Source organism: Leptodactylus fuscus, chromosome 4, assembly GCF_031893055.1.
Source record: "Leptodactylus fuscus isolate aLepFus1 chromosome 4, aLepFus1.hap2, whole genome shotgun sequence".
Lineage (NCBI taxonomy): Eukaryota > Metazoa > Chordata > Amphibia > Anura > Leptodactylidae > Leptodactylus > Leptodactylus fuscus.
Genome location: NC_134268.1, coordinates 40,291,353 through 40,315,445, shown reverse-complemented (window position 1 = coordinate 40,315,445; position 24,093 = coordinate 40,291,353). Strand labels below are relative to the sequence as shown.

At 48.2% G+C, this 24,093-nt stretch overlaps 1 protein-coding gene across 1 annotated transcript in view; it reads left to right on the top strand.

The window, feature by feature from the left end:
- Positions 1-1,017: 1,017 nt before the first annotated feature.
- WWP1 (WW domain containing E3 ubiquitin protein ligase 1) overlaps positions 1,018-24,093 on the top strand; it is a 79,014-nt gene continuing 55,938 nt past the window's right edge. Inside the window, exon 1 of the mRNA XM_075270349.1 lies at positions 1,018-1,141. The gene's annotated coding sequence lies outside the window, so the exon portion shown is untranslated. The remainder of the gene's footprint in view (positions 1,142-24,093) is intronic.

The window sequence follows — 24,093 nt, the reverse complement described above, 5'->3', positions numbered from 1 at the left end:
GGAGGTTGCTGCTGCCAGGCGGATGCTGCGGCTCAACGGGCCGCGGAAGCCGCCTGAAGAACTGGAAGCCCGCTTTTTTTGGGAAAAAAGTAGCCTGGCTGTCTACATAGACCACCATTGTGAGGGGGCGGATTATGACGTGGATTACACGCCATAATCCGCCCCCTCTGTGCCCGTGTGAACGAGCCCTTATATTCTCGTAGTTTGCCCATTTGCATAGATTTCAGTGTGAAGGGTGCACCTGATTTGTGAGGAGGGGTGCGCCTTGTCATAATTGAGGCGCACCCTCTGCAGTCATAGGAAATACAATAAAGGGTGGACTTTGGGGCCGATTTCTGCACCTTCCACATCCAAAGGCATGAAAAAGTTAAAAAAAAAAATAATAAAAAATTGTGCGTTAGTTGAGTTTTTGTGCAAAAAATTGTAATTTCTTTCTCTTTACAAGCAAGACCATTTACTCTGCATTTTTGGGACAACAACCCGGCAGACCCCATTATACTCTATGGGGTTCGCAGGTAACTGCTTTAAGAGGATGAGATTTCCATTTTTTGGGACCCAAAGAAAAGAAAGCGGAACGCCAGTGTGATCCTAGGGTAAATCGGAGACAAAAAAAGCAATGTGGGGCCCAACCTCAAGAAACCACATAAAAAACGCAAAAAAACCCACATAATAAAATACGTGAAAAAACAACTGCATCAAGAAACGTTTCCGTATTCCTGAAGATTTCTTCAACCTGCAAAAAACTCCATGTGAACATGCCCTTAGAAGCATAAGAAGTGTAGAGGGGAAGGTGTGACAAGTGGCGCTGCCTGAGGTGATGTAGCAGTGCCCGCTGTGCACACAAGTGACTGCGCCCCGTCACCACCTCCGGCCACCGACCACTCCGACCCTCTACTTAGAGTACCGGCACTGACGTCACACACTTGGGCCACACCCCTCAGATTGCGGCAGTTCTTATAGGACAGCGGGAGGTGACGAGATGTGGGCGGTTCCTTGTGAGACGTGTTAGGGGCGGGGACTGAGGCGGAGCTCTGTGATGGCCGCAGCGGTGCTGGGAGAGGGGAGAGTGTGAGGCGGACGGCAACGGGGTGAAGAGCAGGACGGCCCGGCTAGGGGAGGCCGAGGACGGGACATCTTCCCGGTACGTGATGCTTCATGCGGTGATTGTCAGTGTACGGCTGTGCCAGTCCATCTTGTGTATGGCTGTCTCCCCTCAGGGACTCTCACACCCTTTGTAAAGCCTCCAGACTGCGGGGATCTGCCAGTAATACACAGGCTCCGGGTATCAGGGCTCTTACTGCTGCCTTCCATATGTCTCCTGCCTGTGTCACTGCCAGACCTGTGCCTGCCCCCTACTGACCTGTGTGTATACTGCCTGCCACTACTAGCCCTGTGCCTGCCCCCTACTGACCTGTGTGTATACTGCCTGCCACTACTAGCCCTGTGCCTGCCCCCTACTGACCTGTGTGTATACTGCCTGTCACTACTAGCCCTGTGCCTGCCCCCTACTGACCTGTGTGTATACTGCCTGCCACTACTAGCCCTGTGCCTGCCCCCTACTGACCTGTGTGTATACTGCCTGCCACTACTGACCTGTGTGTATACTGCCTGCCACTACTAGCCCTGTGCCTGCCCCCTACTGACCTGTGTGTATACTGCCTGCCACTACTAGCCCTGTGCCTGCCCCCTACTGACCTGTGTGTATACTGCCTGCCACTACTAGCCCTGTGCCTGCCCCCTACTGACCTGTCACTGCCAGACCTGTGCCTGCCCTCTACTGACCTGTGTGTATACTACTAGTCCTGTGCCTGCCCCCTACTGACCTGTGTGTCTACTACTAGTCCTGTGCCTGCCCCCTACTAGTCCTGTGCCTGCCCCCTACTGACCTGTCACTGCCGGACCTGTGCCTGCCCCCTACTGACCTGTGTGTATACTACTAGTCCTGTGCCTGCCCCCTACTGACCTGTGTGTATACTACTAGTCCTGTGCCTGCCCCCTACTGACCTGTCACTGCCAGACCTGTGCCTGCCCCCTACTGACCTGTGTGTATACTACTAGTCCTGTGCCTGCCCAATACTGACCTGTCACTGCCAGACCTGTGCCTGCCCCCTACTGACCTGTGTGTATACTACTAGTCCTGTGCCTGCCCCCGACTAGTCCTGTGCCTGCCCCCTACTGACCTGTCACTGCCAGACCTGTGCCTGCCCCTACTGACCTGTGTGTGTACTGCCTGCCACTACTAGTCCTGTGCCTGCCCCCTACTGACCTGTCACTGCCAGACTTGTGCCTGCCCCCTACTGACCTGTGTGTATACTGACCTGTCACTACTAGTCCTGTGCCTGCCCCCTACTGACCTGTGTGTATACTGCCTGTCACTTCCAGCCCTGTGCCTGCCCCCTACTGACCTGTCACTGCCAGACCTGTGCCTGCCCCCTACTGACCTGTGTGTATACTACTAGTCCTGTGCCTGCCCCCTACTAGTCCTGTGCCTGCCCCCTACTGACCTGTCACTGCCGGACCTGTGCCTGCCCCCTACTGACCTGTGTGTATACTACTAGTCCTGTGCCTTCCCCCTACTGACCTGTGTGTATACTACTAGTCCTGTGCCTTCCCCCTACTGACCTGTGTGTATACTACTAGTCCTGTGCCTTCCCCCTACTGACCTGTGTGTATACTACTAGTCCTGTGCCTTCCCCCTACTGACCTGTGTGTATACTACTAGTCCTGTGCCTGCCCCCTACTGACCTGTGCCTGCCCCCTACTGACCTGTGTGTATACTACTAGTCCTGTGCCTGCCCCCTACTAGTCCTGTGCCTGCCCCCTACTGACCTGTGTGTATACTACTAGTCCTGTGCCTGCCCCCTACTGACCTGTCACTGCCAGACCTGTGCCTGCCCCCTACTGACCTGTGTGTATACTACTAGTCCTGTGCCTGCCCCCTACTGACCTGTCACTGCCAGACCTGTGCCTGCCCCCTACTGACCTGTGTGTATACTACTAGTCCTGTGCCTGCCCCTTACTGACTTGTGTGTGTATACTGCCTGTCACTACTAGTCCTGTGCCTGCCCCCTACTGACCTGTCACTACTAGTCCTGTGCTTGTCACTGCCAGACCTGTGCCTGCCCCCTACTGAGCTGTTTGTATACTGCCTGCCACTACTAGTCCTGTGCCTGCCCCCTACTGGCCTGTGTCACCCTTGGCTACAACCTTTACCCACTGTCTGTCACTCTTTGACTTGTGCCTGTTACATGTGGTGCCCAGACCCTCGCCCAGCACCTCCCACCTGTGTTTGTGTTTGCCATGCTGTCACCTGTTACACTACCTGTTCTCTACCTGCCACCACTGATGCTATTGGACTGTTGCCAGCAGGCTGACAAGTGCCTGGATCCTTTGCCACTACCTGACCTGTGCCCACCACTTGTGCCTGCTGCTTCTACTGTCCCTTGCCCACTACCTCCTATCTGTGTCCACCTGACCCGTGCCCCTTGTCTATCACAGTCTGGCCCTTTCCTGTCATAGATGCTGCCTGACTGGTGCCCACATTGTGCCATCTCTTGACCCTTTGTCACTTCTTACGGTCTGTGTTTGCCACCTGGTTCTCAGTCTCCACATGTTCCCATTACCTAACCTATTAATACCCCCTGTGTTGATGCCCTGCAGACCCCACACTGTGTCATTGGACTTGTATGAAGATGGCAACTAATATACCAAGCGTACTGTATGGCAGGATTCAGTGTTACTTATGTCCGTGGCACTTCTATAATGTAGTTGTAAAAGTGTAACTATGGTAAAGGTGGCAGAGGCCCTGGTATAGTGACTGGGTGAAGGTGGCAGAGGCCCTGGTATAGTGACTGGGTGAAGGTGGCAGAGGCCCTGGTATAGTGACTGGGTGAAGGTGGCAGAGGCCCTGGTATAGTGACTGGGTGAAGGTGGCAGAGGCCCTGGTATAGTGACTGGGAGGCTGCCATGGGGTGATCTTCCCCTATACCAGTGGGTATGTTTTGGGTAGGGGCAGCATTTATAAAGCAACCAAGCCATACCCTAAACTCCACTGTGGCACTTCTGTGTGGGGCATATTAAAGTCGCTGCTGTGTGCTCCTGGTGCCTGTGTGCAGGGCCCCTCTGTGTAATGTGTAGGGCCGGGGTCCGGATCTCCTCGTCCTTTGTTGCGTCCCCCTTTGATGTGTCCTCCTGGCTTTGCTGCCTGTCAGCCCCTCCTTGTAGGCTCTTGCTGGGATTTTTCTTTGCTTCCTCTGTACATTTGCCCCCCTTCTCCTCTCGGTCTGGTTGTCTCGCTGGACTGTCTGTGCCGCAGACAAACAAAGCCTAACACTTTGTAGTGCAGAAATTGTGTGGGCTTGTGATTCAGGGTGCCAGGATGTGGGGCCCCATACAGACTAGTTGTGGCAGACATGTCTTACTTCTGTGGCTTGTGCTGTACAGGGCTATGCCAGGTCACAGGGCTCATACTGTATACGTGTATGCCAGGGCACAGGGCTCATACTGTATACGTGTATGCCAGGGCACAGGGCTCATACTGTATACGTGTATGCCAGGGCACAGGGCTCATACTGTATACGTGTATGCCAGGGCACAGGGCTCATACTGTATACGTGTATGCCAGGGCACAGGGCTCATGCTGTATACGTGTATGCCAGGGCACAGGGCTCATGCTGTATACGTGTATGCCAGGGCACAGGGCTCATGCTGTATACGTGTATGCCAGGGCACAGGGCTCATGCTGTATACGTGTATGCCAGGGCACAGGGCTCATGCTGTATACGTGTATGCCAGGGCACAGGGCTCATGCTGTATACGTGTATGCCAGGGCACAGGGCTCATGCTGTATACGTGTATGCCAGGGCACAGGGCTCATGCTGTATACGTGTATGCCAGGGCACAGGGCTCATGCGGTATACGTGTATGCCAGGGCACAGGGCTCATGCGGTATACGTGTATGCCAGGGCACAGGGCTCATGCGGTATACGTGTATGCCAGGGCACAGGGCTCATGCTGTATACGTGTATGCCAGGGCACAGGGCTCATGCTGTATACGTGTATGCCAGGGCACAGGGCTCATGCTGTATACGTGTATGCCAGGGCACAGGGCTCATGCTGTATACGTGTATGCCAGGGCACAGGGCTCATGCTGTATACGTGTATGCCAGGGCACAGGGCTCATGCTGTATACGTGTATGCCAGGGCACAGGGCTCATGCTGTATACGTGTATGCCAGGGCACAGGGCTCATGCTGTATACGTGTATGCCAGGGCACAGGGCTCATGCTGTATACGTGTATGCCAGGGCACAGGGCTCATGCTGTATACGTGTATGCCAGGGCACAGGGCTCATGCTGTATACGTGTATGCCAGGGCACAGGGCTCATGCTGTATACGTGTATGCCAGGGCACAGGGCTCATGCTGTATACGTGTATGCCAGGGCACAGGGCTCATGCTGTATACGTGTATGCCAGGGCACAGGGCTCATGCTGTATACGTGTATGCCAGGGCACAGGGCTCATGCTGTATACGTGTATGCCAGGGCACAGGGCTCATGCTGTATACGTGTATGCCAGGGCACAGGGCTCATGCTGTATACGTGTATGCCAGGGCACAGGGCTCATGCTGTATACGTGTATGCCAGGGCACAGGGCTCATGCTGTATACGTGTATGCCAGGGCACAGGGCTCATGCTGTATACGTGTATGCCAGGGCACAGGGCTCATGCTGTATACGTGTATGCCAGGGCACAGGGCTCATGCTGTATACGTGTATGCCAGGGCACAGGGCTCATGCTGTATACGTGTATGCCAGGGCACAGGGCTCATGCTGTATACGTGTATGCCAGGGCACAGGGCTCATGCTGTATACGTGTATGCCAGGGCACAGGGCTCATGCTGTATACGTGTATGCCAGGGCACAGGGCTCATGCTGTATACGTGTATGCCAGGGCACAGGGCTCATGCTGTATACGTGTATGCCAGGGCACAGGGCTCATGCTGTATACGTGTATGCCAGGGCACAGGGCTCATGCTGTATACGTGTATGCCAGGGCACAGGGCTCATGCTGTATACGTGTATGCCAGGGCACAGGGCTCATGCTGTATACGGGTATGCCAGGGCACAGGGCTCATGCGGTATACGGGTATGCCAGGGCACAGGGCTCATGCTGTATGCGGGTATGCCAGGGCACAGGACTTGTCTAAATCTGTGTCTGGTCAAAGGGTTTGCTTATGTGTATGCCAGGTTGTAGAGCTTGTTGTATTTACATCTATACCAGGCTTTAGGGATGGTTATGTATACGCGTATGCCAGGTCACAGGGCTCATACTGTATACGCGTATGCCAGGTCACAGGGCTCATACTGTATACGCGTATGCCAGGGCACAGGGCTCATACTGTATACCTGTATGCCAGGTCACAGGGCTCATACTGTATACCTGTATGCCAGGTCACAGGGCTCATACTGTATACCTGTATGCCAGGTCACAGGACTGGTTATATATACCTGTATGCCAGGTCACAGGGCTCATACTGTATACGCGTATGCCAGGGCTCATACTGTATACGTGGGTGCAAGGGCACAGTTTGTGTGTCTGCCAAGTCGTAGTATTTGTGGTATATACTTGTCTTCCAGGTTGCAGAGCTTGTTATAGATACATGTGACAGGTCGCAAGTTTTGTTATGTACAACACCCAAATCCAATGACGTTGGGACATTGTGTAAAACATAAATTAAAAACAGAATATGATTTGCAAATCCTTTTCCTATAATCAATTGAATACACGACAAAGGCAAGATCTTTAATGTTCAAATGGATAAAAGTTATTGTTTTTTGCAAATATTCACTCACTTTGAATTTGATGCCTGCAACATAGTTCAAAAAAGCTGGGACGGGGGCAACCAAACCCCTGTTTGCAGCTTCCAGAGGTGAACAGGTTAATTGGAAATGGGTGAGTGTCATGATTGGGTATAAAGGGAATGTCCCTGAATGGCTCAGTTGTTCACAGGCAAGGATGGGGTGAGGTTCACTACTTTGTGAACAACTACCTGAGCAAATGGTCCAACAGGTTAAAATTAGAGATGAGCGAGTACTGTTCGGATCAGCCGATCCGAACAGCATGCTCGCATAGAAATGAATGGACGTGGCCGGCCGCCGTCAAAGCGGAATTACCAGGTGCTTCCATTCATTTCTATGGAGCGTGCTGTTCGGATCGGCTGATCTGAACAGTACTCGCTCATCTCTAGTTAAAAACACAACCTACAACTGCAAGGAATTTTGTGACTTCATCATCTTCAGCGACGCCTCCATCTTCTTCTGGAACGCCCTCTCCCTGTGTCGTCTTCCGTCCTGGGTTTCAACCATCTAGGCATGCACAGTCTGCTCTGCCATCAGGCAACTGCGCATGCCCACGGCCACAAGAAAATGGCCATTTACACCAGTTTTCTGGGTAAGCGACCCCAAGAAAATGGCAGCTTACTGTTTAAGCAGCCATTTTCTTGTGGCAGCAGGCAAGCGCAGTCGGCTCTGCCCGAGGCCCAATGGCGGAGCCGATACAGGGTATAAGTTTGCGTCTGCTCACTGGCTCACTGTGTATATGTTTATGCCAGGTCAGAGGGCTCGCCATGTAGACATTTTTGCCCAGTCACGTGGCTGTCCATGTATGTGTCTATGCCAGGTCACATGGCTGTCATATTTACGTCTGCAGCCGGTTATGGGGCTGGCTGATGCATTTCCTGCCTCGTCTCTTCTAGGTGTCTCTGATCTTCTTACCTGTTCGTTGCTTCCTCTTTGTCCTCTTTTTAGACTTCCTGCCAGATCGGAGTTCTTCTGTATGTAATGTTCTTGCTGCCCTGGTAATAACTCTCACATCGATCTTAAGAAAACGCCTCCCGTTAGTGTTTTGCTGTAAAATGGTCTTATGTACGCCGTCTTAGAAGTGTTTTCTTTTAGGAAGCAATGTCAGATATACAGTGGGGCAAAAAAGTATTTAGTCAGTCACCAATAATGCAAGTTCCACCACTTAAAAACATCACTGCTCTAGAGGAGATCTGCATGGAGGAATGGGCCAACATACTAACAGTGTGTGCCAACCTTGTGAAGACTTACAGAAAACGTTTGACCTCTGTCATTGCCAACAAAGGATATAGAACAAAGTATTGAGATGAAATTTTGTTACTGACCAAATACTTATTTTCCACCATAATTTGCAAATAAATTCTTACAAAATCAGACAATGTGATTTTCTGGATTTGTTTTCTCATTTTGTCTCTCATTGTTGAGGTCTACCTATGATGTAAATTACAGACGCCTCTCATCTTTTTAAGTGGTGGAACTTGCACTATTGGTGACTGACTAAATACTTTTTTGCCCCAGTGTGTGTGTGTATATATATATATATATATATATATATATATATATATATATATATATATATATATATATATGTAAATGTATAATTTGTTGAGGTGTTGCAGATGTCACTGTCTGGCTTATGAGTTTGCTTAAAGGACATGTCCTCCTTCTACAACCACTTTTCCCAATACATACAAATAAATAAATAAAATGAGCACCTTGCAGATGGCTTTATAACGATTCTACCATTTAAAATCCATGTTTGTAGATCACACGTAGGAAAAGCCATAAGAAAGGCTATTCTTCTCCTACCTTTTAGATGTTCTCTGCACCACCATTTGGTATAAATCTTGGTTTTCGTCTGTATGCAGATGAGTTCTCTCACAGCACTGGGGGCGGGCCCTAGCGCTCAAATGGCACTCAGGGTGTCCCCAATGCTGCCAGAGAACGCTCTCCAGCGACGCCTCAATCTTCTTCTGCAACCACCTCTTCTGCGGTCTTCTTCCAGCTGGGGTCACATTCAGGCGCCTGCGCAGGCTGTTCTGCCATCGGGATGCAGGCAAGAGCCGAGTGCACAGGCCAGCCAGCGGCCTTTTTTTTAAGAGAGAGAACTCATTTCATACCGGTAAAAAAACGGTATTTCTACTGAACGGCGGGCCGGAGGTGACTGATGAAGGTAGGAGATGAATAGCCTTTCTTAAGGCTATTCCAATGTGTTAACTAGAAAAAAAAACGTATTTTAATGGTAGAATCCCTTTAAGTACAAAAAACCCCTGCCGTTTAGTGTATACATCTCCTGATGCTGCTCAGAGATCACAGTGATGGAGGAGTCGCAGTCTTCTGACTGGGTTTGGTTCAGTTGACTCCAGGATCAATCTCCTAGCTAATGCATCTTAATAGATCAGTATGATGAAGGGTCTCCCAGTCTTCTGACATTGGATTGGGTTCCCATCAATGAACAGACTGGGGGGGGGGGGGGGGGGCTTTTTTTAATTTTCTTTTTAAGATTGCCCAATGTGCATGGGGTCTAATAAAGCTCTCTGCCCAGAGCGGGTCATACTACATTCTCCCATATCTCATGCCACCCTGAAGCTCCTAGGGTAGGGGTGTTTGGTTGCTGGGGATCGCATTGTGGCTCAGTCCACTGATAACAAGGAGCTGTATGACTGGAGCCGTAGTTACACTTGCACTGCTCCATTCAAGTCTACAGGATGGCAAAGGTTACCAATCTCTAATATAATTTCTTATCCCATGGAGCAACAGCATGTATGTGCTGACCCCCTCCCCTCAGTTCTCGTGATCATTGGGGTTCCCAATGGTGGTACCTCCAGCCATCAGACTTGTGCCCTATCCAGTGTTCAAGGGATAAAACCCTGTTAAATATAGGCTGCACCACCTCTCTTATTGTCAAGTGCCATCTATTGTACTAGTCTACAATTTTTTTATTTATTTTTGGGCCCCATATAATTCCTCTGACCCTATAACCACACTACTGGTGCCTATTGGATCACACGTGCCTTGAGTTTGGATACCTGGACCTCCTAAATAACCTCATGCGCAACGACGAGTGATGCTTGTGAGGAATACTTTGCCTTTACTCCACTTCTTGTGCTGCTTTAAGGTTGGAACTTATGAGGGGGCTCATATTCTCCAATGAGGCTGAAGGCTATACAAGAGGTAGGAGAGCTTGTCTAAGCCAGTGGGGTCAGGTGAAAGACATGTCCCACTAAAAATGGATTGTCAGCTGGTTTTTCCTCTATATACTGGCTCCATCGTGTGTAGGATAAAGTACTTGCTTTCCCATTGCTGACCCTTCTGTAACTTTTCTGATACAGCAAAGTGAAGATATAAATGTATGAAAGTCACCATAAGTGATCATGGTGGGTGGGGGGACGCTTCAGCCTATTCACACCTCCTGGGTGTGACCGATATCACTCTCGTGACATCACGGAGTAAGGGGACTGTGAGAGATGTCGGCCACTGCCAGGAGGAGCGAGTAGGCCGAGGCTGCCCCCAGTATGTTACATACTAAGTTCAGTGCACTGTGAGCTTTGCTTGGATACACCGCAATGCCAGAGATAATGGCGGTCTTAGTGTTAGTACCAATATCTCTGCCCAATCAATGGGATGGTCTTAAATCGAAGCATCATCACTGGGAACACCCCCTGATAGTCTTCTATAGTCTTCGGGGTCACTCCGTTCCCCCCTGCCAGGGCTGATAGAGTTGGGTTACTCTGTAGTTCCCCCCCCCCCCTCCAACCTGACAGTCTTCTTCATAAACGGTCAGGGTCAGACTGAAGGGATAAAAAGAAGCTTGCATTCATTAAAAAGTCAATGATTGACTTCCTATCATAGTAAATATGTAACAAACTATACATCTAAATCTAAAATGGTAATCTAAAATTTAAAAATATTAGTTTCATTTTTTTGAAGTCCAAATTGCTAACTTTTTTCCACAACTGGCCTGACATTGGTGATTTTCCGCAGCCATCGCATAGAGTATACGGCACAGCAACTCTGCGGCCATGTAAACCTTACCAGCAGGGATGTCAATGGAGGGGTGTAGGCACTTTTGCTGTTTTGTGGCCATTCCTTGTATTGCCTTCACAAGTTATGCTCATATCCGTGTTGGCGTCTTAAAAGAACTTTTCTCTCGTTTCAGTATAAAAATGGCGGAAATTGATTGGACACCTGACGGGCCTCATTATAGTCTATGGTGTCCATGGGTGTCTGCTGTCTTAGCCGATTCCCTCTGTCGTTCGGATCCCCCGGCACATTTGGGCAGCGAAGTGGGACCCCTACCCTATAACCCCATTTAATACTTCATAATGAAGACTGGTTCAGTGAGGCGGATATGTGATGGTTGGGTAATACATCTGTCGGCACTTGGATGTCTGACGAGGCAGAGGATAGGAGGCCTCAGGGGTGTTGACCCTTGGATTTTTGTTTTTGTTTTAGGAAAATTTGTGTAAGGGAAGATAAAGAGCAAAGTGCAAGTGAACTACATCTGTACACCGTAGATCCTCAGGTTACGTGCACATGACTAGCGAGGCCTTCACTGGCTGCAAAAAAAAAAAAATGGCCGCCTTGCATCAATATGTCATCCACCATTACAAATCCACAACACTTGTATGAGCAAATCTGTGCCGCAGGAATAGGACCTGCTACATACCGTATTTCTTGTATGGTTTTTACCGCTTGGACAATGATCTGTAAAAACTATGGATGTGTGAGGTCACAGAAATGGGTGCGTGTACCATCTGTAACTTCAGACCGCATGGTGCAAACCACTACACTCATGGGCCTTCTAGTGCTGGACGTCTGCTTCGTTATATTTGGTGGGTGGGGTGGAGAGGGTTGGTGTCATGGCCTTGGTTCATATCTGCACCCATTCTCCGTGTGGGCGTTCTGTTTGCCTCTCTGCATATCTCTCCTTTTTCGGGTGACAACCACGCGGAACCCATTATAGTCTATGGGGTCTGTTGCTTTCCTAAGGTAACTGACACTTTAATGCGGGTTTGGTTTCCTTCCAGGGGGTCCCCATAGTCCCTTTAGTATGTCTGATGCTGTTCTGGCTCTGACCCGGCCCGGTCATAGTGCGGCACTACAGATGTACCGCAGTGACTCTAGGTCTCAGGTAATTCCTTGTAGTCCTTCCCCAATGACACGCGATTTCATCATTGCACCCGTGTATTAACCATCGCCATGACACGAGGCTGCAGGTTGTTTATAGCACTTTTTAACCCTTTATCGATCTCCTTATACATTGTTATTGTAGCATGGGTGTTCGGGGGATCACTTTAGAAGCGGTTCCAGCATCTTGTATCCACACAATCTGTCCCCGGCTGCGTACCTGTCTGCTTAGTCTTCTACATAGAGGTTAAAGGGGTGGTCGTGTACAGTATAAATAGTCATATTAATGTGAATACCTACGAAGAGTCATTACATTGTGTAATTATAGTAATGAATGTACCTAACCGTTAAAGGAACACTCCAGCCAAAGCTATAGGGACCAAGGTGGCAATGCACGATAACTGTCTGTATACATTGCATATTGTAATATTGCATTTTACCGTCTGCGGCTTGTCTCCAGGATATGCCTTAAATGGCTGGTAGGTGCCGGTCCCACTTCTGGAACTTGCTTCTATGTAGGCAACAAAGTCCCCCAACTAGCCTGCTGAGGCGACCGTTGATGGCCACTTCCATGTAGACAATGAATGGCAAGGTGTTGCAAGTTTCGCACCTCTTCTGATTTACTTCTGTAGGGCTCACAAAAGCAGTCGGACACCCTTACCTGCTGTCTTTGTGACTCCCATAGACCTGACCATAGAGACTTGCAGACTTCTATATTCATTCTTTGCTTGGATGTGGCAGGAGGTTGGAGACTCCCAGAAGTGGAGGCTGAATCTCTTATACTTATTCTCAAATCCACAAGATATTTCATAATTTTTTTTTTTTTTTTTTGTGTCAGGTACCCTGTAGTTCACATTGGGCCCATATAGTATAATTTATAGAATTACTAGCATCTGCCTGCGACTTCGTCTGCGTGTTGTTGTTGGCGCTGATCCGCTATATGTAGCTAATTGCTGTTGTGGATGATCCGCCTGCTCCCGTGTCTCGGCCCTGCTACATCGCTGTATATGCGCCGCATACCCGGCTGTATGTACATCTCCACATATGGAGAGCCTATAGAGGTGTGCTACAGCGCTGCCTAAGCTCTGCTACATCCCGCAATGTGGATTACAGGGGTTTGGTTATGTAAGTGTCTGAGCAGCTTCTGTGTTAGAAAGGAATGTTGCTGAAATTTGCCACAGTTCTACCCCCTCCCCCATCAGAGGCTAAACACCACATTCCCCCGTTGTCCTCACACAGTCTACACCCGATATACTCCTCTTGCACCCACACAACCTGCATGTTCTCTACTCTTCTGACCTCCATTTTCTGCAGCTTTTACAGTGTCCGGTTTCATTCTATATAACGCCGCCCACTAAATAGCGTGTAGCTCTGCCCACACAACAGCGTGATCCTATCCGAGAACGGCTCAAGGACCTGTGATGACGTCAAGGGTCCTTTAGTGTAGTCTGAACATAAATTCGTTCATAGCGGTCGTGAAGTGACCGGCATAAAAAGTAGCCTATGTTATAATCAGGGTTCCTATCTATGTATGTGACAAATTTCAGACAAATCCGTTCAGCTGTTTTTTGCGTGATTGAGGAACAAACAAACATCCATACGTTCACATTTATAAGCTTAGTAGGATATAATTTTTGTATCCCTATGATGTGATGCCATTCCCTTATGGATTAGTCTATTAGGAATACACGGTCTACCCTTGGTCCTGGCATGCTGAGGACTGTCTATCATTGCCATCCTGCTGTCACATCTAATATGATGACATTTGCTAGTCTCCGCTATGTAAAGCAGGTCGTACCCTCAGACTGCCTAACAAGGAGCTGCCAATGGTGTCTGGGTATCGCCCAAGTCCGGAAAAGTGTCATAAACAGATACTTATAGTGTTGATAGGGTTTTTTTTAATATATAGTGTTACTCTTTGATACTTTGACCTATGAATACAGGTGCCAATCACACCCTCACCCCTGTGACGCTCAATCTGAGATCCAAATCTCATGGGAAGCAAATTAAAGGGATGTTCCCTTCTTGGACAATAGTGACACATCCATAACCTATCCTATTAAGGTCTATTGGATGTCGTTCCCACCTGTTTAATGAAGTCTGAATCGAGGAGCCCACTTTCGTGGCCTGGGTTAGAACGATCAGGGGGTTGGACACTCTATTTCGGCAAACTTCTTGGCATAAACCGTTGTCTTGTGCCGGTTTGCTCATTGCTTACCCCCATATTCTCATTTCCAGCCATGTCTACTGCATGGCAATGGTTTCTGGGATATCCTATCCTTCCTACTATTATATTATTATATAATAATAATAATTTTGTTCCTCAATCACTGCCACACACCTGCACGGATTTGCCTGCAATTTTCTATACACATACATTGGCAGTGGGATTGAAACATAGGCTACTTACTTTTCGTCTACACTCCCGGGCTGGCTGACCGTGACCGGAAAAGTTCTGCTCCTGCCAAATTCAATGACCTGACATGATGTCATCGCCGGGCGTACTGATTGGCTGATGTGTGGGTGGAGCCATCGGCCAGGGTGAAAAAAGAATATGGCGGCAACATGTGAGAGCCGCTGACATGCAGCCTTACTTAGGGACAGGCAGCCGTGCGCGGACCCCATCAGCTGCACATGTTTGGTGACTACACTACAGGGCGGAAGCGCTGCTACCTGGCACAGTCTGGCCTGTATATGCTGCACCCAGGGGGGCATGCGGATGAGAGAAAACCAGGGGCCTGCAGGGCGGCATACCGTGCGGGGAAAGTCCGCATGAGGGGGTTCCAGGGGGTGGGGGGGCACTGCGGGAGGAATGTGTGCGGTGGGAGCAGGGATCAAGGGGGTAGGGTTCCGGGGAGAGATAAGTGTGGGGAGTCGAGGTAGAGGATACAGGGGGAGCCGCGGGAGTTGGGGGTGGGGGCCGTGGTTACGGCAGGAGAGGGTGGCGCGGAAAAGGAACGCAGGGTCAGGCTGGGCCGCCGCAGAAAAGGGGGGGCGGGGGGTGCCGCCAATCTGCGGACAAAGTCGCTGGCACATGCTAGTTACTCAAATAGGAGTTGTTCCCCCTTCCAGACAGCTGATCTGTGCTGAATCCAGGTATTGGACCACTTTATTCACACTTTGCATTTTCGTGAACTATGTAGCTGTCGGTAGGGAGCTGTATCCCTATTAACCGGTCTGTCAGACAGCCTGTCCTCTGTAATCAGTTGTTACCCATGTCCTATATCTCTGCCATACTGATCTGATGTAGGTGGTGAATACAGGGTCTGCGCTATAGGTATACAGATGGCACAACATTACGGCCTTTGACCTCAGGGGCATGCTGGGAGTTGTAGTTAGCACGTCATGTCTCTCCATTACCCGGTGTCAGTCTTGGACGTGTTTTGGCGTAGAGTCTTCTGTCTGCTGCCTGCAGGCGTCTTCCCGTAATGTAGTCAGGGTTTTGTTCCTCAGATGTAGTAAATCATTTTCTGCCACGGATTTCTAGGAAACCATTCCTAAGAGAAAAAGGAGAAGTTAATTAAATGTTGGATTGGATGTGTAACCCCACTTCTATATAAACGCTTCGTATCCGTGATAAGCCGCCGTTCTGGAGATGACTGACTGGCGTGCGCACAGTTATTAGAAAGCAATGCAGATCTCCGCTGTATGAGAGAACCTGGCCGGCTCGCCTGCACGCTCCACACCATTGGACATGGCGAAGTCCATGATGGAAATACCTGTAAGCTGAGAAGACCTGGAAATCTAATGTAGGTTGTACCAGGGTGTGACACTGCGGCGACATTTATATTTATACAGCGCCCCCTTCTTGGTCCTGGAGCATCATGGTGTATCCAAGGGGTGGACAGGGAAACTTGTAGAACGAGGGGATGCCGAATTTGCTGTTGACGAAATAAAGTCCCATCTCTGGGTTCATCTGGTATCTGTGGTGTACAGATTTCAGTGAAAAGTATTGGGCTGATGGATCTGAACATGCCCAATCATTTTGTTGTCTGACACCCCATCTTGACATGGGAATTCCTGTTCCAAGTCCCGACCCCTTGGGCAGGACTTACAGGACTGATGTAGAGCGGCACTACTTAGCGGTTCATATAACTTCTATAGCAGTGAATGGGGTCTGCTATGTGTAGAGATTGTCCAGCGCTCAGCTGTTCCCGTAAGTCGTGTCAATGTGGGAATAACCCTTTAAGACCTGTAATTTTGGGTTCACACTTTTTATGCAGACAGGGACTCCATCTGTCAGGCCCCCATGCAGATCCGTATGACTGAGACCCTGTCCGATTTAAAAAAAAAAAAAAAAAAAAAAAAAAAAGGTTACCCAGAGACCTCATAGACTATAATGGGGTTTTTGGTTTTTTTTTTTTTTTTTGCTGGTTTTTATACTGAAACCGTCCAAGGGAGTCGGTGAATCCAACCGTACAAGCATCCATGAATGGGCCAATGATTGCCTTGCACACAGTATTACTCCAGCACTTTGTGCCCCTCTCATCCGGCTGCGGGTATATCGCCAGGCGCTGACAGATTGCAGTTGTGACATTTACCCGGCTCTAGCTCTTTCCTCGGTGGAGTACTGCAGTGTTGTGAAGCGTGTGTGCACACTGTCATATCCCCACATGCAGTGCTGACAGACGTGCAGTAATAGCATCCACTTCAGCATCCTTGTCGGCTCACTTCCTTACAGATGGCCTATAATGCGTCCTTGTCTGCAGGAATTCACATGGACACAATAAATGTTATAGGGTATAGGAAGAAAGCAGGGAATAAAGTGTTAAACGTTTTACCGCTGTGGCTCTGGTTTAGAGGACGTCTTTGCTCTGTTTGCCGTTTCAGGTTTTATCAGATTTATGGAATTTAAAGTGGTTTTATATATAAAATTACCCATTTTCTCCCCCACTGCTTATAGCGCCTCTACTCTGGTCCTGCCCAGGTGATGGCCACTTTGTGACTGCTGCGGTGTTGTGCCCATATAAACCATGTCAGTGTGGTCAATACTGGCTACACGGGTTATACCTGTGACTGATGCCAGAAATTGGCTACAATGGGTATTGTGTATGTATATAAGTAGTAGGACACCCATGTAAGCAAACCCCCAATGGGGAGGACCAGATTGGTGGTGACTGGGTGTATATGGACACACAGTAGGGCAGCCATCTAAGCAAACCCCAATGGAGAGGACCAGATTGGTGGTGACTGGGTGTATATGGACACACACTAGGGCACCCATGTAAGCAAACCCCAATGGGGAGGACCAGATTGGTGGTGACTTGGTGTATATGGACACATCCATACTTGCAGCCATGTAGGCCAACCCCAATGGTGAAGACTAGAGTGAGGTGGGAGAGAAATGGATACTATTGCTTGGGGTGTGTTCACATTGGTATTGTCTGATCCTTTCTTCTTGTGAAGAATTAGAAGGATGGATTAAACCGTAAAGACAGTCCAGTCTTATGATGGCCAACAATTCATCCCAAGGGACTCCATTGACTGTATTGGGGATCCATTGTCTTCTCCCTGACTGTGTCCAAAATACTTGTCTGATTTCTCTAACTTATTTGCTTGTGTGAACAGGCCTTTAGGGTATATGAAACCCATTTTAAAATTTCTGTTGTATGACCTTTCTACCTAAATCAGACTTATTGATAAATACGTCTGGTTCTTCATGTGAGTGAAATTAGATGCATTTCTCTGTAGCTTTCTATGACAAGACCCTCCGCGTGTATTCACACTGGCAGTAGTGCCGCTCACTTGGGTACTTTCTGTGATGTGATCTTCAGTTCCCTCAGCATGGACGTCCAGGGTAACCTTTAGTGCGGGGTCAGCTCTCGTAGACTCTATGTATGAAATCTGAGCGTGCTCAGTGACATCTGCTCAGGGTAGTGTAAATCACTTCTCACACTGGTATATACTCAGTGACGTGCACAAGATGTTCTTTCCATCTGCTTCCACCATTAGAACAGGCAAGTGCGCCCCCTCATGGACAGCCATCACCCAGCACTGTAAACTGAATCTGTGCTGCCCCCTAAAGCTCACAGGTGGATAGGGCATGAAAAGACTTATTACGCTATGGTGCACCCCTGTCTGTTGTCCTGGTCCCTTGAAGGACATAACAGACACATGGACCACTAAAATAACAGACCTCAAGAGTGACCAGTGAGCCCCATTGAACCCCATTGAACCCACAAGACAAAGTTGGACTTGCAGCACTTTGTTTCCCAGGAATTTCTGCAAGTGCTGCAATAGTCTTCAAACAGAGATGGGTGCAGATGTGCCCTCCCCCCAACCTTGACAGCTTCATTATAAGTCAGTAATGACCTAGTGACTTAATAATGCTACATTCACGACTGACACCCAACAGACCCCATTATAGTCAATGGGGTCTGCCAGGTTCCATGTAACCGTTGTTTTAGCAGTCCGCCTCTGTTGTTTTGGTCCGCGGTCGGACTCAAACAATGCAGAGCAAGATCTATTGTGAACCTAAGATAAGCTGCAGCGCCTCCTGTATGGGGCAGGGAACACTACAGATACAGGTCAGGTCTGCCCACTTGGATGATATCGTATACGTGTTGACCAGTATGGGGGGGGCACTACCCTGATGGCAAATTTTGGGCGAGGAGACATATTGTACTGTTAGATGTCAGATAAGTCGCTAACGGACATGTTTGGCAGCGTCGCTTGTCCCCTCCCCTCTACTCAGAGCATATGCAAGCTCGGAAGGGCAAACACACATATATGGGGAGATGGATCAGAAACATGGATACCTGGGAAATAACTAAAGCACAGAAGTGTGAGGAGCAAACACAATATTCTCAGTTTAACATCCCGGGGGTCGGTAATAAATCCTGGTGACATCCGAGCCTTTGAACCCAGGAAACTCCCGATCAGCACTATTTGTTATCTTGGTTTCCTAATTGTCAATGACCAAGACTGGGAAAGCGGCCAAAGCATGTAATGGTGTCATCATTAATACCGCGATGGAGTAGAGCGCGGCCACTTGTTAAATGACTGTAATTATATGCAGATCATTTTGCTGCAGATGTCCTAACCGGCCGCTTGCTGTGTGGGGGAATTCATTACACGAGAACCTGCGGATACCAGAGATTGGTCTCATGGGAACTCCACAAGGTGCCGCTCTACATGTCGCACTTCAGCTTTATGGGCAACTTAAAGGACCATCTGCAAAAAAAAAAAATGCCAATGGTGTGATGCCCATCACCTTTATGATTGTCCTTGTTGTAATACCCCTCTTCCTGTGTGTGAAGGATCTCTCCAAGCCACAGCCACTTTGACCCAACCTCTGGCCTACCTGGCTTTGCCACGGGCAAAACTGCGATCACCTTCTTACTTTTACCGTCTGCTCTCACCCTGAGAGAGGGACCGGGTCTTATAAAGCTTTAGAAGGCTCGTCTCATATTATCCTATATTTATTAACCCAAGAAGGTCGATACTAGACAACCAACATATATAGAGATATATGCTAGCGGATACAAGCTTATATGGTTACAGAAAGGTATGTTACAGTGCAGTAAGATAAAAGATTAGAAACAGAATTATAATACCCAGTTGGGTCTCCGGAGTTCACCTCATGAAATATAGGGCACAGTCCTTTAGAGTCCATAAGTAATCCTTAGGTGGTAAGGGTTTGACTACCCCATTAGCAGAATAGTCCAGGGTGCGTGGTATCTCCATAGGCAATAGAGACTTTAGTCCAAGGGATTAGCTTCTACAGCATCACAGCACTTCGTGACACATCCCAGCAGTCCAGGAAGAACAACAAGAACCTGGGGTCTTGTCATGTGTGACAATATATCTCCACTCAGCCCCCTCCCATGATGAGGTCAGCAAGGTGGGCAGCTCTCCCCCTCACCTTGTCCCAGTATGACTATATACGGTCATAACTCTTTGAAAGTCTCCTATGGAGTCAGCTTGTCTGCTAAAAGGTGATAGCAAGGCTCTCAGTCCACTGATCCCAGACACCCCCTGCTAAGAATAACGAAGTTGGCACAATCATGACAATGCTGTGCCCAGGTTGAAACAAAGGGATGAGCCATGCTACCTCCAGGGAGGAATTAGGCTTGGACAATTGGACACTATCTCTGGCATCTTGCCAATCAGGTCGAGTAAATTGACAGGGCAAAAGGGAAATATATCTGAGAAGGCAGTGAAAAAAAACATAACTCTGGGCCATTCATCACACTTTGGGCTTGAGACTACATTAATGACCTATCCCTAGGATGGGTGATCAGTATCAGGTCATGGGGGGGGGGGGGGTCATGACTTCCAGCAATCCTATCAGACAATCTGTTTAAACATTCTGTAGTGTTTGTATCAAGCTTGGTATTGCTGCTCCGTGCCATTCACGGGTTCTGGCACAGTTGGAATCTTTTTTTTTTTTTTTTTTTTTTTTTTTTTATCCTCTGGCCCCCACCATTCCAGACCAACCAATACACTAATCATTAATCAGATAGGTGGTCCTTGTCTGTCTGCTCCAGCTTAGGACCGCCCATCTGAAGGTAGAGCATAACTAACCTATTGGGTGCTAAAACTAACCACACCAATTACTCAGGAACGGTGTGGGCTTGACAAAAAATTCCAACTGTGCTGGAATCAGAGGTTGTGAAAGTTCCTATATGATACCAGGCAGTATAGATGTGGTAGCAACACTTTCCTCTTATAGTTGTATGATAAAGCAGGGCAGTAACAAGGTAACAGAAAATGTCCTAACTCTTAACATTTTGGACGGATTCCTGTTAATTTCTATAAAAGCCCTTCATTCTGTCTGTGCTGTTTTGTCCAACCCTAATATCCTGGCGTTCATCCTTGCACGCTCCCCTTACAAAGGTTATTCTGACCTTAAATGCCTTGGAATCTTTTCCACCATGTCCAGGTCACTAACTAACAAATTTTGGATGAATAAAAAGTACAACCAAGTATCAGAAACTTTGTAAGACCTCTTAGAAGTGAAAGTTACTTTACTTTTCCACTTATCAGTCATTTCCAGCTCCCCTTTTCTTTAAAACTGACATTCACTCTGAAATCTCTGCTGAATCCATCTTGTTAGCAAGGCAGACTGCAACCCAGACTTCAAATTACACTGACGTTTAGGAGGAGGGGATTAGAGTGTGAGGACGGATACAAAAAGCGGACAGTCCATATAGGTAAAGTTTCATTTCTGTCTTCGCGGTTCCCTCCCTACGCTCAAATGTATCTGGTGAAAGATGGCTGAGATAAATGGATGTTTTTGTATCTCGTCGAGTGAATGTAGCCTTACACTTTTTTTTTTTTTTCTTTGTGTTCATTTTCCAAGGATTCTGAGATCGTCTCTTGAGAAATTTAGCATTTTCTTAAGAGAACCACATTCCCACACACAGACAATCCTGGATCTGCGCCATTCATTACAGTTGGGCTACTTCGTGTCCCGTGACGGTCGTCTTGCAGCTTTTTTGGTGTGATACTATTTCTTATACAGTATTGAGGCTCCTTATATTCCACAAATCCTAAACCAAGTTTCCCTTCCTATCCTATGCATGCTCGCCTGTCCCACTTGCCCAGTTTCCATCTTGTGCCTGGGCTTGTAGCGGCAGAAGCCATGACTTTCATGACCATTGAGTCCAGTTCGTGGCCCCAGTTATAGAACGGTTGACCGGTCTATCGACCACTGGAGCCATTGACCTCAGTTGTCATGTGAGCCTCATGGCTTTCAGCAATGGATAGGAAACAGGGATTGAACGACATACTATGACCACACCATGGGTGGTGCCAAATCTTGGTCAAGGCCTTAAGGAGATTCTCACTATCTTTTATTCCCTATGCTTAGAAAATGGAGGTCTCTGAGTGCTAAATGTGACTGGAGCTCTGGTGCATATTAACGTCTAGGGTCCTGATAAAACCTGAATGCCCATGCCCACCACCACTCCATTTATATGGGCATTCAGGGGAACTCTTTGCCATGCACATTTCCACGACTACATCTGTTTGGTGGCTTGTGCATTATGTAGGTCATGACTCAGGTGGGACCTATATTTGGGTTTGTTTGCATTGCATAGATCTAGTCTGTGATGGTTTTTGTCCTGGGGTAGGGGGTCTTTCTGGCAGTCTGCAGAATAAAATTCTGCAAGCCTAAGAGACCCTTCTATAAGTCAAGATGATTGATCACGTTTAGTTTAAATCCAATAAGATGGAGCTCTGGCCTCGGCACTCCAGACGTTCATAGATTAAAAACCAATGTATAACCTGTGGTATGAATGTATACAGCTGTACGGACTAGCAGAGCCCATACTACAGATACCAGAGACTCTTTTGGCCTCCAGGCGTGGTATTGCGGGGGGGGGGGGGGGGGGGGTGTCTTAGGATCTGTTAACCATATGTACCCAGAGCTTTCCTAGTGTGCATGGTGTGACATTAGCCTTAGCATGTTAGTATTTGGCTATTGTTCTATCGTCTGTTCTCCCGCTGCGAACGCTTGTGTGGTCTGAAATCCTTTATAAGAACTGGTCTTATTTCCCTATACTCTAATAGCCTGGAATACCACGTCTGGACCCCTCCATATGGAGCTAGAGCAGGCAACCAGTCCTTAATAATGGCTACCATGGACTTGGTCTATGCGTTCAGTTGCTTTCTATAGGTAGTATAAAGGCAGGACCATATGGAGGAAACGGAGGTGGCGCCTTCCCACTGCTGCCATTTTCTTAAATAGATATGAGGCCCTATGACTTTGCTAGAAAATATCTAACGCCTGTAAATCTGCATGTGGAAGTGACTATGAACCTTCTCAGAGCGCCCCCATTACAGTCTCTTGTCATTACGACCCCGTCCCCTGCACTTGTCATTGAAGAACACTCGGTTTCAGGCCCGTCCTCCTGAGATCTGTGTTTTTACTTCTTAAGTTGTTTGTTTTTGTCAGTACAATTGAATGGGCGGCGTTCCCAGTTATTGTATTCCCAGAGATGCGCCATATGTTCGCAGCTGAAACGAGGGCGGACGTCCTATGTATAGTGCCAGGAAAAGTGCTGAAGCAGCGAAAATCGCGGTAAACAAACAAGCTGGTCACTTGTTGTCTGCGGCTTCATGCTACATTACAAGACTAGTGAATCTGATACAGAACGCAGGGTAGCCCGGGTGGCCGACCTGTTGTATGGGTAACAGACCCAAATAAGTTATTGCTCAACTTATAGCCATTTGTTCCAATGATGCAGGTGACTTCCAATGTAGTTATCAGTAAAGGCGTCAGATCACAAAGCATGTTTTATCCTTTATCCATAAGGCTGAGGATAAGTAGCTGATCAGTGGGGATCTTCAAATTTTAGGTTTTTTTTTAGGCTGGACAGGATGTATTCCATCTCCACTCACTTCAATGGGATTGCCAGAGGTAGGTGAGGACTCTACTTCCACCATCTTCAGTGCTCTTATTGCAGTGAATGGGAGCACCGATGCTTCTCATCCAAAGGGGACATGACCACATTGACCCATTATTATAGCAGATCTTCCTGGCTGATCTCGCTTGACTGTCTGTACCCAGGACACGCTACATGCATGAAGCTAATGGAGGACTGACGTGTCCCTTGTGCAGCCTTCGCTTGGCTTTATTTTACTTGTAGCTCATTGTATCCCTGTTTTATACATGCAGTGAATATGTGAACAAACTACATTTCCCAGGATTCATCTGCCTGCTCTCTCTGTTTGCTGCTCACAGGGGGAGTGGGCTTGCTAATGAAACATCACAACATTATGTGATCTCAAATGTAAGACTGACCTGTCACTTTTGGAGGGGGTTGCGGAGAAGGGAGGGGTACACAGAGTGAGGGCAGTAGATGAATCATGGGAAATGTAGTTTGCCCACAGATTCGCTGCATGTAAAGAACAGTAATACAAGGAGCTGCAAGTAAAATAAAGCCAAGCCAAGGCTGCACAAGGGACACGTCAGTCCTCCATTAGCTTCATACATGTAGCGTGTTCTGGGTACAGTCAGTCATGTGAGATCAGCCAGGAAGATCTGCTGTAATAATGGTGGAAAACTCTGACGGGTTTCAGAACTTCTCTGGAATAAATGACTCGCTGAAGTGTCATTGCAATGTGCCGGGAGGTGATTGTTCAGACGCAACTCGTGGT